The 14,218-nt window shown below is 51.5% G+C and overlaps 1 long non-coding RNA gene across 1 annotated transcript in view; it reads right to left on the bottom strand.

The window, feature by feature from the left end:
- LOC113593143 (uncharacterized) overlaps positions 1 to 14,218 on the bottom strand; it is a 244,706-nt gene that overhangs the window by 202,962 nt on the left and 27,526 nt on the right. The window contains exons 5-6 of the long non-coding RNA XR_003413192.2: positions 8,378 to 8,481; positions 6,643 to 6,739 (exon numbers count right to left, since the gene is read on the bottom strand). This is a non-coding gene — a long non-coding RNA (uncharacterized LOC113593143). The remainder of the gene's footprint in view (positions 1 to 6,642; positions 6,740 to 8,377; positions 8,482 to 14,218) is intronic.

Below are 14,218 nucleotides of genomic sequence, written 5' to 3'. Positions count from 1 at the left end.
CTGACTTGGGTAGGGTCGGGTTTGCACTCTGTGCAGCCCTCTGCTCTGAAACCCCCCACCCAGCCTACAGGGCAGGGGTTGGGAATCGATTCTCAGACCTAAGGCTCTGGGCCCTTGGATTTCCAATTTTCCATCTCATTCAGGGGGTGGGCTCCACACAAGACCCTCTTGTGCTTTGCAAGAAGAAATCATTTGTAATCGGGCAATAGTGACTCTCTGAGAGAGAAAAATCCATGGAGACGAGAGCAGGTCTGGTACCAGCAGAAGGCCAGTTGCCAAAGCCCACTTCGCTGCTTTAATTCCATGGCTCGTGTGGGAGGGCATCTCTGCCCCACCGAATGGGTAGGAAAAAGACAGGGCTACTTATCAGCAGAAGCAGATGCCCTCCCAGGGGCCTGGCTGGTGCCCTTCTCGAGCTCGGGCCTCCCCCAGCATGATATGAAGCTGGATTGGAAGGAAATGGAGGCAAAGGAAAGCAGGGGCAAAGAGAAGGGGGTAGACTTCAGAGAGGAAAGGTGGTGGCCTGGTACCAAATGACAAGTTGCGTCCTATCCCCCTTGATCAGCTGCTCCCCCCGCAGCTGGGAAAGGGGTCCTGCCACGTGGTTTCAAATGAGAAGCAGGGCACGGAGGCACACAGGCAGGATGGAATCTGGTGGGCATCCAGAAAAGGCTGGCATGAGAACAAGGGACAGAGACGAGAGTCACACACGCACGCGCGCGCGCGCGCACACACACACACACACACACACACACACACACACGCGCAAAGCTGCCTCCAGAGGCTGCCGAGACGCTTCGGAAAGCACACATCAGCCCATCTTTCGGTCTTCTCCAGACTGCACCACCAGCACCTTTGGGATTTGCCCAGCACAAGAAATTAGCAACCGTGTCGTGGTCTGCAGCCCCAGCTATCTGCCCCTGCCCGGCCAAAACACTCCTCCATTCAGCCCTGAACGGGGTCAGTGTGAGAGCCGGAGAGAGGAGCCGTCGCCCTGGGCGGAGCAAGGGGCTACCGCATGCATGGGTTTCCAGGCCATGGAGTGAAACCCCTAAACCATCACGTCTATTTGGGATCCTCACAGACAGAAAAATCTGCAGATGAGGAGAGACGTCAGGGCAGCTTAACAAACCAAGAGAGCTGTTTCCCACAACATCTCCTCTTTGAATTTTCAAAGATGGATCCAGAAGATAGACCAACATCACCGCCAGCAGTGGCAGCAGCCTGTGTTTTCAAAAGTCAAGTGTGTCAAGTGCAGCTCCAGAAAAGTGCACTGAAGAATTTTAAGCCTATAGAACAGTATTTCCAAGTCCCTGCAGAAGGCAGATGAAGTCTGGAGCAGACAGACCTGGTCTGGATCCCAGTTCCCCTCTGACTAGCTGGGCTGCGTGGACTAGTTCCACGATGCTCTGAGCTTGCCTTCTCTCTTTTTAAAACAGGGATCAAAGTAAACCCCATGGGTTTGGTGAATGGATTAAATGAGATTATACAACTAAAGAGTCGAGCACATAGTAAGTGCTCAATAAACATTCTCCTCATTACCCGCTCCCTCTCTTCCTACCTAACACGCCAACGCCCTAGACAAGATTCATGGCAAATGTGCCTTGTCTGAAAATCTCCACTGATGGAGAACTCACCACTAACCAAAGAGGGCCGGTCCATCTGAGGGGCTCACATGCTCAGAATGCTATTTTGCTTATCATAAAGTAAAGCAAAATCAGCCTGCCGGTAATGCCTTGTTGGTCCTTATTCTGTCCCGCACCCCATCACAAATAAGACATATGAAAAGAAGGAATATGTTCTCCTTCATCTTTAAGAACAGTCCTGTCATCATCTGTACCTTACCCATTCATTCACCACTTCATCCGGTGACTCACTCACTCATTCGGTTAGCCGGTGACTAGATAGCTTCCCCAAGGCACTTTGGGAGAACAGGAAACAGTAGTCGAGGCTTCACTCTGAACCACAAGTTCCTAGTTAGCTCGCATCTCAGAGTAGCTTTGTAATTTTTTTTTTCCTGCCAGAGGAAGTGCAAAAGGAAGGAAAGGGTAAACCGGTTTTGGAAGTGCCTAGAATGGAAGGCCATGTCCTTGAGATCTACGGAGGATCTGAAGGCTGGGAGCAGACGAAGCACGGTGATCCTAATTCCTAGCTCCCAGTAGGGCCTAAATCCTCCGTACATGGCAGGAAACTGCTCTTTACTTTGAGATGAGCCAGCTCAGTCTTATTTGCAAAGCTGTCCCCAAAGCCTCCATAGGAAGTATAATATCACCATAAAGAATCATTACACTCTCATGTGACTACTTCTCTCTCTTTAAAGAAATAGTCTGAGTTTGCAGTGAGCGCATCTCTTCCCTCCCCCTCCTCTACCTGATATTACTTTGGCTCCCTATAATTAGATTAGGTATAGAAAGTGACTTTATGGTGCTAATAATTACACATGCTTACAAAACAGATGGGTCCGGGGATCTGGAGGGGGAGCGTTTATGGACTCGGAAATGAGACATTTTGTTGTAGGAAATGGATAGTTATTTCCAGGTTTTATTGCTGTGTTTCATAGGACTCTTCTTAAATCTTTGTGGCTAATACTTTGCCTGTATTGACTTCCATGCATTTTGTAAGATTTGGCTCCCTCCAGTCCTGGGTGTGCTGGAAAAATGGCACTGACACAGGAAGGGGAGCCAGAGACAGAGAGCAACAGGTTGGTGCCCTGGGGGAAGGAAGAGTCGTAAACTGGGGAATAAAACCCCACAGAGCTTCCGAATCAGACAGAAGGAACCTTAGACATCATCTGGTCAGGCACTTCTCAAAGTGTGCTCCCCCCACCAGCAGTGATTAGCATGATCTGGAACTAATCAGAAAATCTCAGGCTCTACACAAACGCTGCCAGTGGCACCCAAGAATCTGTCTTTCATTTCAGGGGATTCTGATGGTTGACAGAGTTTAAGAAACACAGATCTGGCGCAGTCCTTTCAGATTAGACATGAATAAACTAATGCCCAGAGGGCCTAAGTGATGTGCCCCAAGTCACCCAGCCAGTCAATAGACAGTTATGGCAAGAACTTCCAAACTACTCGCACAGTTCTCTCCCCAAAACACCATCTGGTCCACTAAGAGCTAGGCACATGATCCTGCTGGCTTGCTTCCCCAACTTTGGTGTGCACAGAAGTCACAGGAGGATCTCGCTAAAACGCAGATCTGGATCCGGTAGTTCTGGGGTGCTGCCCAAGATTCTGCATGTCAAACAGGGCCCCGGGGGATGGGATGCGGCTGGCCCCGGGGCTCACACATAGAGCAGCGAGATGCTGGCATGCACTGGTGGTGGGACTCTGGCCCTCACTTTCCCACTTCCCCTTTTCTCTGCCTGGCAGCAGAGGCTACTGAGAGGGGGCTAGAGTCCTCCATATCCCTTTGTGAGATGAGTTCGTGAGGACATTGCAGCCCACTGCTCACCCCTCTCATTCCCTTTGGAGCTTTGGTCAGTGGGCCACAGGCCCGCTAGTCCCTTGCCATCTCTGACCTGTTGACTCCCTACCTCCCTAGGCTGTCCCGCTTTCTTGAGGAGAGCTGGTCCTCTCCCATTTCCTCCAAAATTCCACATGATACGCAGATAATGGGATCCAGGACAAATGAAATATGCCTGCCTTTCTTTCAAAAGATTCTTGCTGGGTAGGAATCCCAGAACCCATTTTTGGTCTCTCATCCCTAGTTCCTGCTCCCTGGCAAAGAGTTCCTTATGATGTCCGACCTAAGTCCCTCTGGCTGCCATGAAAGACATTTATTCACCCAACAAGCACTTTTTGAGTGCTTCTGCAAAGAAGCACTAGGGTAGACTATAGATAAAGGGACTTCATCTGTTTTCTGTCTTCTACCCCACCCCCCATCATCTGTGGCTTAAAGCGAGCTAGGTCCAAAGCTAAAACTCCCACAAGGACCACTTGTTGGACATGTTTACTGAATTTCTTCTAATTCCATTTGACTTACCTCTTCCCCTGTCCAATCCAGTGGGCTCGCCTCATCCTCCTAATTGGGAACACCCATCTCCAGCCCCCAGACACACCCATTCGTCAGCTGCCAGCAGCTCTTTCATATCCCGTCCCCTTTGGAATCCTGTTCCCTCCCCACCGGGTCCCTCTCACAGACAAACATTGATAATGAATAAATCTCTTTCAGAGAAGGGAGTGGGCCGGCGTGTCCATGGGGAAGGCCCTGCAGACACAGGCAGGATGGATGGCTGGTGGGAGCAGTGCTGTCGGCTCTAATTAACGTATTGTTCTCTGGGCTCCAGCAGGATTATGGATGAGTTCCACAAAGCGGCCCACTTAACCTGAGCATCCTGGTTCCAATCCATTACTTTCTCCACTGGCTCCAGCCTACAATTTGGCCTGGTGTGGAGGGGCGGAGTGCAGGCAGAGAGCCAACAGCGCTCAATTTGAGGAGCTCCCCAAATGCACCTGCCTAGCTTACTTCCCGACAGGTGAGCCTGTTGGGGGCCTGGGCTTCTAAGCCCCCAGTGGGCAGAGAATACACAGCTCAAAGTGCCACAGGTCTCTGCTTGGAGGTCCCACCCATGCAGCCTTGCAGATAAACCCAGGAGGTTAGCAGCCCTTCAAGACGTGGAAACTGCCTGACAACCCCCAGCTGGCAGGAAACGGTCAAACGGACTTTAACGATGGCTCCTAAGCCATATCTTTCATTTGCATATCACTGAAAGTCTTGGCTATCTCCTGATTATTTTTTCACGCGTAAACTATTGTCTGAGGGCTGTTATATCCAAAGGTACAAATTGTACAAGACTTAACTCTCACCCTGGTGAAGCTCACAGCTGGGGAAAAAGATAAGAAACATTCTCAGAAGACCACGGCATCAAGGGTGCCTCGGAGGGAAGCACGGTATGAGGGTACTATCACAATGATGAAGGGGTGGAGGTTGTGCTGAGTGATCCAGAGCGGTATCTTAGAAGTAGCAACAGGTAGGCTAGCAATGAGGGCACCCCGGCAGTGGGGTGTCCAAGGGAGGAAGAAGAAAGTACGGCAAGAATAACATTTGATACATTTAGGGGAGTCAAGGGGGATCCGTCTAGATGGGTAATGTAGGGGCAGAGTATCAAGCACCATGACGGGCTAACTGAGGAGCTTGGACGTTATGGCAGTCATGAACGTCGTTGTGCAGAAGAGAGGCACGATCAAGGGGTGTGTGGTTAAGAAGGTTACTTTGTGGGATGTGCAGGAAGGGATTAAAGACAAATGGTGTGGCCTTGGTGAAACCAATTAGGAGGCTATGCAGCATAGCAGGGTCTGGAACGAGGGTGGTAACTACCATCTCCAATTTGCAGGAGGGGAGGGTGCGGTACTGAACCACACGGGCCTCCATTCAGAGGCCCACAGTTGCACAGTTAACTACGGCTGGGTTTCCGCATGAATATCTCTTGACTCCCAACCCAGCTTTGCTCAAGATCATACAACTGGAAGTTGGTTCCCAGCCCTGCTAATATCTCCAGGTGCATGGCTGCCAAGTAAACTAAGCTACAATGGCCTAGGCCCTCATATTTCTCCAGATGCTTTCCAGCGCAGAAGGAGGCGAGAACTTTGCCCACTGCATTTGCATCCTACTTAAGTATCGTCAGGGATGTCTGCCCTGCGGGATTAAGAAGGCTGGCTCTCCACCTACTCAGACCCCAATCCCATGTCCAGCAGGAGCCAGAGCAGCATGGGAGAAAGACAGAAGACGGGAGCCAGAAAGGCTTAGACTCACACTGTCACCTTCCCACAACCTCAAAGAAGCTCCTTGATCTCCCTGAGCTGCACTGTCCTCAAGTAGAAGGTAGGGTTATCCTATGTAACTTATGGGGTGGTGGGGACAAGAAATGAGATGTGCATATAACAGGGAGATACTGTTGTCGTTATCATTGGATTCTTATCGATGTAAGGACTTCCAGACCTAGAAAAAGACCAGGAACATGACTCCACTGAAAAAGCTTACTTCTTCAAAGTAAAGCACCGGAAGAGAAAAGCACAGTACCAGGATCAGAACCTAGGTCTGAGGACTGATTTCACTGCTGTGGGCTGTGTGAGTCTGGGCATGGCAGGACTCACTGGTACCCTCATTCTCCTTTTCTTGCCAGACCCACAGCTTCATGACACTCCCTAGCCTCCCTGCTGTAGACGTAGCAGGTGACTGACAATGTTCTAGCCCATGGAACGTGAACAGAGGTAACGCCGCCACTCCCAGGCCCCACCCATAAAAAGCATTATGCGTAGACCCCTCACTTGATTTTTCAGTGCACCTGCCAAGTCAAGACACTCCAAGCACTCCAAGAATAGCAGAGCCCCAAGAAGGAGCCTGGGTCTCAGAAACATTGTATCAAGCGGGGCATCCTTTCCAGTTCTCATTGAGGAGGGGCATATCTGCAAAACTTCTACGGAACTAACCCACTGAGATTTTGGGGCTGTTTGTGACAGTGATTAGCTGAGCCTGACTCATTCACCTGGCAAGCTGCTCACCTTCCCTGAGCCCCAGACTCCTCATCTATAAGATAAGCATACTAATACCCGTTCCAGTTACATGACAAGGTGAGCGTGATGATAGAAATGACATAACAAAGGAGGAAGCACTTAGGCAAAAAGCCAAGGATTTACTCACGTCAATCATCACCACTGTTGGCACACAGCAGTCCACCCCTCACATCGTGTCATGTCCTGAGCCCCTCCCACGGCTCATCTTGGGCTTCAACCACCGACTGAGGACAAGAACACATCAGGTGATACACGTCGGAATTAGCTACACTAGACCTCTTAGCCTCTTCCAGAGAAAAACTTCAATTGCCTTCCCTACATCCCCATGCCCTCATTTCCCCACCTCAAACGCATCCATCAGTGTTCTTATCTTGCTGGGTGGACCAAGGACAGGTGTGTGACTGGTCCTCCTGAAGCCATTCCACCTCGAGTCGGGGGTTAGCCAGACACCCCTGACTCACCTTTGTAGCAAAGATGCCACCAGGCACTTTCTCCCCACATTTGATGTTTTATTGCAAAAGCCATTAGGTCCCCCACCTCCTTAAGGCAGAAAGTTGAGAGTAGACACACAGTTCACTGGAAAAGGCACCAGTGCAGCTCGAAAAGGTAACCATGCAGATGAAAGTGCATGCACCCCTGTCTGTGCAAGTGTGTGTAAGGAGTGCATGTGTGTGTATCTATGTGGATGTGTTTGAGGGTGTACATGCATGTGCATTTGAGGAGTGCATACGGATGTTTGCTTCACGGCTCTGTGTGTGTGTGTGTGTGTGTGCGTGCATCTGTATGGATGTGTCTGAGGTGCTCGTGCATGCGAGTTTGTGTGTCTGTCTACATATGCAGGTACGTGAGTATGTGTGTCTGGGGATGGGAGGTGGCAGAGACGGCAGGCAAAGGGGCCACCATTAGGTAGGTTCTTCCAGCATCACTTCTAGCGGAGAATTGACTGCAACTACAGGGAATGTCATAATTGTTAGGAAAATTCTGGACCTCCCCTTCCGTATCCTTTTCTCCTGAGCATTTTAGAATGGACACTTTTGGGCGCCTGGTGGCTCAGTCGATTAAGCGTCCGACTTCGGCTCAGGTCATGATCTCGCGGTCTGTGAGTTCGAGCCCCGCGTCGGGCCCTGTGCTGACAGCTCAGAGCCTGGAGTCTGTTTCAGATTCTGTGTCTCCCTCTTTCTCTGACCCTCCCCTGTTCATGCTCTCTCTCTGTCTCAAAAACTAAATAAGTGTTAAAAAAAAAATTAAAACAAAAAAAAATAGAATGGACACTTTTTTTTTCCCACCATGCCCTGAAGAAGACAGAATCTTCTTAGGATTCACCTGCTCTCTCGTGCACTCACCAAGCATCGTCCAGCCCTCCCTGCACCAGGAGCCTGCACCCCTGGGTCCATCCACCCTTCCCTTTCCAGCTCTGCTTCAAAGAACAGTGTGCAAGAGAATTGTCTCTGGAACAAAGAAGGCCAGGAGGCCGTTGTGGGGGAGGTGGGGAGGGGGAAGGCTGCAGCCTCTTCTGGGCAGGGAGGAGGACAGAGCTGGGTGGGGGGCAAGGCCTCAACTTTGGTGGGGGAGCTGTAGAGGAGGCACTCAATTCTCAGCCCTGCAGGGAGCCCGGGAGACACATTCTGGCATGGCAGGGCTGCAGGGTTAGGAACAAGCCCCTGACACAAGGGGTTTGCACAGGCGCACAAAGGGAAAGAAAATCAGAGGAGATGAAACCATACAAATTTCGGGTAATAGAAAGAGAGGAAAGAGATGTGCGTGTGGCCTGGGTCTCGGCTCAGAAAGGTCGATTCCAAGAAGACGATGCTCAACTTTATATTACTTTTCAGAAAGCCAGTGAGCTGAAAAATAACTCTCACCTTTTTTTTTTATATTATTATTCGTTTCTTCTTCACATTGTTTTGTGCATCTCGGTTGTTCATTTCTCCCCGGCCTGATTTCATTTGGAGATTTGGCCTGGAGCCTGGAGGGGAAGACAGTCCTTCTTTTCAGAATGCATTTATTTCAAACCCTCAGCAGCCTCTCCTGGGTCTGCCCCTGTCCGATCTTGGGGTGTGGGGTGTGGATGGGGTGGGGGCGGGCCCTCTCCTCTGGTTCATAGAAGTCTGCACATTGTCTGTGGACAGATGTGTGTGTGCACACATGTGTGTGTGGGTTTGGGTGGAGGTGAGTGTTTATGAAAGGGCACACATGTGAGTCTGCACGCATGTGGAAATGCACACGTGTGGGCTTTTGAGTGGCTGTGAGGGTTACCACGAGTGTGTGCTTGTGGGGTCACGTGTGTGTATGTGCGTGTGTGTATGGGCGTGCGAGTGCAGGCGTGCCCAGGAGCCCCTCCAGGTGGGAGGGACCTGCAAACTGGTTTTTCTGATTCCCTGGAGTCTGCAGTGGCAGAGGCTGGTTCCTTCACCTTTCACCAAGCTCAGCGAGCCACAGATGTTGTTTGAACCAGGGAAAATGTCAGCCCCCAGGAGGAGCCCAGCTTTAACTCAGAGTGAGCCCCTAGGACGTGAGGCAGTGTATTCTGGGTATTGTGCTTTGGATCCATTTGCATTTGCTCTTTCCAGTGACTCTGGGCTGGTGGGTGGGTGTGAAGGAAGGGGGCTTCTCCTCGGTACCCCCCGCCCCTCCCAGATCCCGGCCTCCTGGTGAGGCTGGTACCAGAGGAGGCGAAGGAGTTGCTTCAACAAGCATCCTAATCAACCCCCGACGTCACCCCCACTCCCACAGCAACCTAGAAGGATTCCTCCTGAACCAAAGAGCTGTCAACTAGGTCTCAGGGGGGAGGCCTCGTAGCCAAAGCTGGGTTTTCCAGTGTTCATGACGCCCCCGGCAGGCGCCTCTGAAAATAGCCTCTCTTGTGCAAGACAGCCTGCCCTGTGGGGCGGGTGGCAGAGCAACTGAGCTTTGCTGGAGACAGAAAAGTGGACAATACAAATGTTCTTACCCCCTTCGTCACCAGCCCTACAGGTAGGGAGTCGGTCGGATGGAACCCTCCCAAGGGAGAACCCCACAGACCGTGCAGAAGACACAGAGGCCCCAGGGCCACGGCCTCTGGGGCCCTGGTTCATTAGGACCACCCCCACTGTTTCACTATTTAGGCAAATGATGAAACTCTGGCTCAGAGAGGCTAAGTTACTTATCTGGGGGCACACAGTCAATATGTGAAAGAGCTGAGTGGCTTCTCATCACGTGGGCAACTGACACGCAGGGCTCACCACCCCTGGACCAGGCAAGCTGCCGGGAGGAGACAGAGCCCAAAGAGAGTGACGAGAAGTACTTTACGCTTGGGTTCTACCGGGTCACAAGAAGATCCAGGTCCTGCCCCAGGCATGTCCGGTGCCTGGTGAAACAAGACCTACGTGGGACTGTGGGAGCACTGGTATCTAGGCCGAAGCTCCCCTCTCGTTCACTACTGGATTTTTGTCATCCATCTACATCCGCTGAGCCCTGCGGGAGGCAGTGGGCTGGAAAGAGAAGGGGCCGTGTGACCATGTTTCAGTCACTTAGACTCTCGGCACCTGCAAAATGATGATGCGGGTGGATGCCTCACTCACAGGGCTGGTGTGGAGTTTGAATGCACTGATAGGTGTGGAAATAATTCACGTGATGCCTGGCACGTGACAGTATTCAGATTGGGTTCATTTCCCTTTTGCTACGATGGGCGGGGAGCTTGAAAGTTCCCACAAGCGCCCACAGGTGGGCTCAGCCAGTAAACCCTGCCCTGGTTACCACCTCCACCGGGGGAAGCTGGGGCATGGCAGCTGTGAATTTGGCTCATTCCAGGTGGTGCCCTGATCTAAGGCGGGGGGGGGGTCCCTGGCTCCCCCTCCCTCTCTGTGCTGATTCTGTTGAGTTACAGAGCAGGGGTAACTGCTGCCCTCCCTTTCCTCTTTGTTCAGGACCAGAAGCAATTGACTGGCAATAGCAGAAGGGTTCTGCTTTGCCTTAGAGAAGGTCTGGGAGAGGGGACACCCCATAGGAACCCCGCCTCTTCCTTAGCACCCTAGACCTCCGACTCCCGAACATGAGTCTTCCCCTTGGCAGAGACCCCCCAACATTTGTGGATAATAATAACTGACATTTTTCAGTGCTTTGCAGTTGAAAAGCATTTTCACAACAGAGCGTGATAAGGAGTGTGGGCCCGGGCAGCAGAGAACCTAGGCTGTACTGCCAGGGTCTATGTAAAGCCGGTGCCCTGATACCAACCCAGAGGGATGTTGCAGGATTCAGGGAGGTAAGAGATGCATACGTGTAATCCAGGAGCCTAATTCACCTAAAATAAACATGCTAGCCCTATCTGTGTGACCTTGTGCAAATTGCCTTAAACCCTCTGTGTCTCAGTTCCCTTATTTGCAAAATGAGGCTGATCATAGTATCCACCTGATAGGGTTAAATGTGTATTAGATGAGGATTAATGGGGATTAAGTGAGTTAATATTAATAACACACTTACAAGAGTACCTGCTGCATAATGAGCGCTCAGTGAAATATAAATACAGTCCTTTCTGGGATTATTGTACCACCACAGCTACCTTTTGCAGTAAGAACATTGTTAGTCCATTTCATAGATGGAGAAACCGAGGGGCTAAGTCACTGGCCCATGACTTGAACTCCAGACTATTTTTTAAAGTTTATTTATTATTTTTGAGAGACAGAGAGACAGAATATGAGCAGGGGAGGGGCAGAGAGAGAGAGGGAGACACAGAATCTGAAGCAGGCTCCAGGCTCTGAGCTGTCAGCACAGAGCCCGACGTGGGGCTCGAACCCACTAACTGAGAGATCATGACCTGAGCCTAAGTCAGACGCTTAACTGACTGAGCCACCCAGCCCCCCTCCCACTTTTTTTTAATGTTTATTTATTTTTGAGAGAGAGAGAGCATGAGTGGAGGAAGGGCAGAGAGAGAGGGAGACACAAAATCCGAAGCAGTTTCCAGGCTCTGAGCTGTCAGCACAGAGCCAGATGTGGGGCTCAAACTCACCAACTCTGAGATCACGACCTGAGCCAAAGTCCTATGTAACCCAATGAGCCACCCAGATGCCCCTTGAACGCTAGACTCTCTGATGTCAAGTGAGGGTTCCTTGCACTCCTCTGGCCTCAGCAGCTTTGGCCGCTTCTCCTCTGTGGCTAGACTGTCCAGGGGACCCTGGCCTCCCTTGGTGTCCCTCTCAGCCCAGCTTCAGACAGCCTCTCTCTCCTTCCTGCCTTCCCACAGAGTGGGGGTGGCTCAGGCTTTCTCCCCAGACAAGGGAGCAGCCTCAGAAGAGCTGGGCCCTCAGGCTCCCGCCCTTTGGGTTTTCCAGAAAGTCTGGTATGCCCAATCCTCCTCTGACTTCTGTCCTTTGGTCCTTTCAGAGGCTGTGGAGTCCCAGCCCTCACTACATGCGGGCCTGTGTTGGGGGCGGGGCACATGGGCCAGTGAGGTCTCTCTCTGCAGTGCCCCTCCAGGCACCCAGCTGCAGCTAGGACCGCCGTGAGGGCCTGGATGATTCGGTGCCTCCCTGAACCGCCTGCGTGCACCCCCAGCACACATGGGCGCGCGCGCACAGCCCTACACAGAGGAGATGATCAAGCGCAAAGAGTCCTCGTGTGCTACTTTATATGGCAAATAATTGAGCCGTACCCTTGTGGTCTCAGTGAGGAGTTTCATCCATATTCATGCCTCGCGTTTCCTGTGGAAACGAACACGCAGACATTCCAGCACAACAGTGGGTGCAAGAAACCTCAAGCACTAATTCAGTCCCCCCACTACCCATACCGCCAGAGCCGAGTTAGATAGCCATCTAACCAGCAGGGAGGCAGCCTGCTCTGTGCTGGGGACTTGTCCTCCTGTCCCTGTCCCGCTCTCTGGCTTCGCTGTCTTCTTCCTTCCTTTCCTTTTAGGCCTTCTTGGTCCCCTGCCCCTCTTCCCTTCCCTCTCCTTCCATATGGCCTCCCCTCCGTCCAGCCTTCCCTGCCGGCTCCTCTCTGCCTTTCCTGCCTTCCAGGCCTCCTGCCACCGTGGCCAAACGTGCCTCCCCAGAGCCTACAGGTTCACTTTCCTCGTCTAGTGACGATGGGGTGGGGGTGCTGGGAAGCTGGTTTGGAGAGTGCGTGTCTGTGAATACCAAGCATGTTAATAGGTTAAAGTAAATCTAAAGTAACATTTGAAAGCAGAGAGATGAAAGCAGATCACAGGCCAAAGATCAAACAATCTAGAGCCACTTCTAAGCCTTTTACAGCTGGAGATTATTAGCATTTGAAAGTGAAGAGCATTACAGGGAGAGAGGGGGGGAAAAAAGTCGGAAGGAATTTTTGTTGTGGAGATAAAAACTGAAATAAATGACAGTGGAAAGCGAGAACTAGAAAGAGGCTGACTTATTTTAAAACCACATTAAGACAGTGGGGGAGGGGGGATACCGATGGCTATATTTTTAGCTCCTCAACCCGCATCTGGGCTCCGTGCGGAGGTCTGCAGCCCTCCCGGGCCTTCTGGAGGTAGGAAAGAGGTTTCCGGTGCCCAATGACATCCCCTTCCCTCCAGCTGAGGCACAAGGCCTGCTCTGGGAAGGGGGTGTGGTAAGGGGACAGTGGGAAGGGCTTGGGGCTGGAGCCAGATCCTTCCTCTTTGCTGCCAGGCACCCAGGACCCCTCGCCCACCCCTCTCTAGAGGGCATCCAGCCAGTCTCCCTAATGCTCCAACGTTCGAGTTGGTGGAATCAAGAGATTGTCCACCTGTGAGGTTTTTTTTTTCCTGCCATCACAGGTATGACCCTCCCCACCACATCTGATCATCTGATAACCCCCATTCAGACCCAGGCTCCTCATTTTTCAGAGGAGGAGACTGAGGACCTCCTCCCCACATCCAGTGCGATAGATACCGCTAAATAAGAGAACATATAAAACCTCCCATCCTCCACACTTTTAATGTAGTCAGTATTTTCTAAGAACCAAGTATGAGTCAGGCATGCTGCTAAGTGCAGGGAAAAGTGTTGAACAAAGCAGGCAGAATCCCTACCTATGGGGCTCTTGAAATCTTGTGTGAGGGGGCAGATATTAACTAAAAGCTTCAGGCTAAACATGGGGGATTGATCACCATTTTTTTTTTTATCACTGTTCCCTCCTGAAATCACACTAACATGAAATTCAAGTCACTGGAAACCGACCAGGAAAAGGCAAGTGGGAAAGATGTCTGCGGCATAGGACAAGTGTTAGCAAATGGAAGAGTGACAACTGACTTAATAGAAGGGAGGAAATGTAAATGACCCTGTCTGTAGGGAAATGTCCCTGGAAAAAGAGATGTGGCCTCTGGGGACTGCCCTCCACCCCAGTCCTAAGGAAGCAGGGGCATGAGGCACAGCAGAAGCTGGGATGGGGCTAAACAGGGGCACTGGTTAGACCTCCAGGATCCCTTCCATTGCCTGTGCAGTCAGGGAAGCAGCCTTCTCCTCAACGGTGAGCAGGGAGCCAGCAGGTGAGGGACCAGCCATCCTCCGAAGAAACTGAACCAGAGAGCACTGGGCTCAGGGACCCATGTGCATCAACAGATGAGAGTAAAGTATCGGCACTGGGCATAAAACAGGATGTTTAGGTTAAATTCTGCATCTTGAACAGTGAGATCCTCACTCTCCATTCCCAACTGAGCATTCATAATGGCAACAGCCTGGATATCCCTGAACTTCCATCCCTCACCCCTGCCGGAGTCACCCCTGACAGAGTCA

This window comes from Acinonyx jubatus, chromosome D1 (assembly GCF_027475565.1).
Source record: "Acinonyx jubatus isolate Ajub_Pintada_27869175 chromosome D1, VMU_Ajub_asm_v1.0, whole genome shotgun sequence".
Lineage (NCBI taxonomy): Eukaryota > Metazoa > Chordata > Mammalia > Carnivora > Felidae > Acinonyx > Acinonyx jubatus.
Note: the sequence above shows the minus strand (reverse complement) of the source record. Positions and strands in the feature narration are given on the sequence as shown.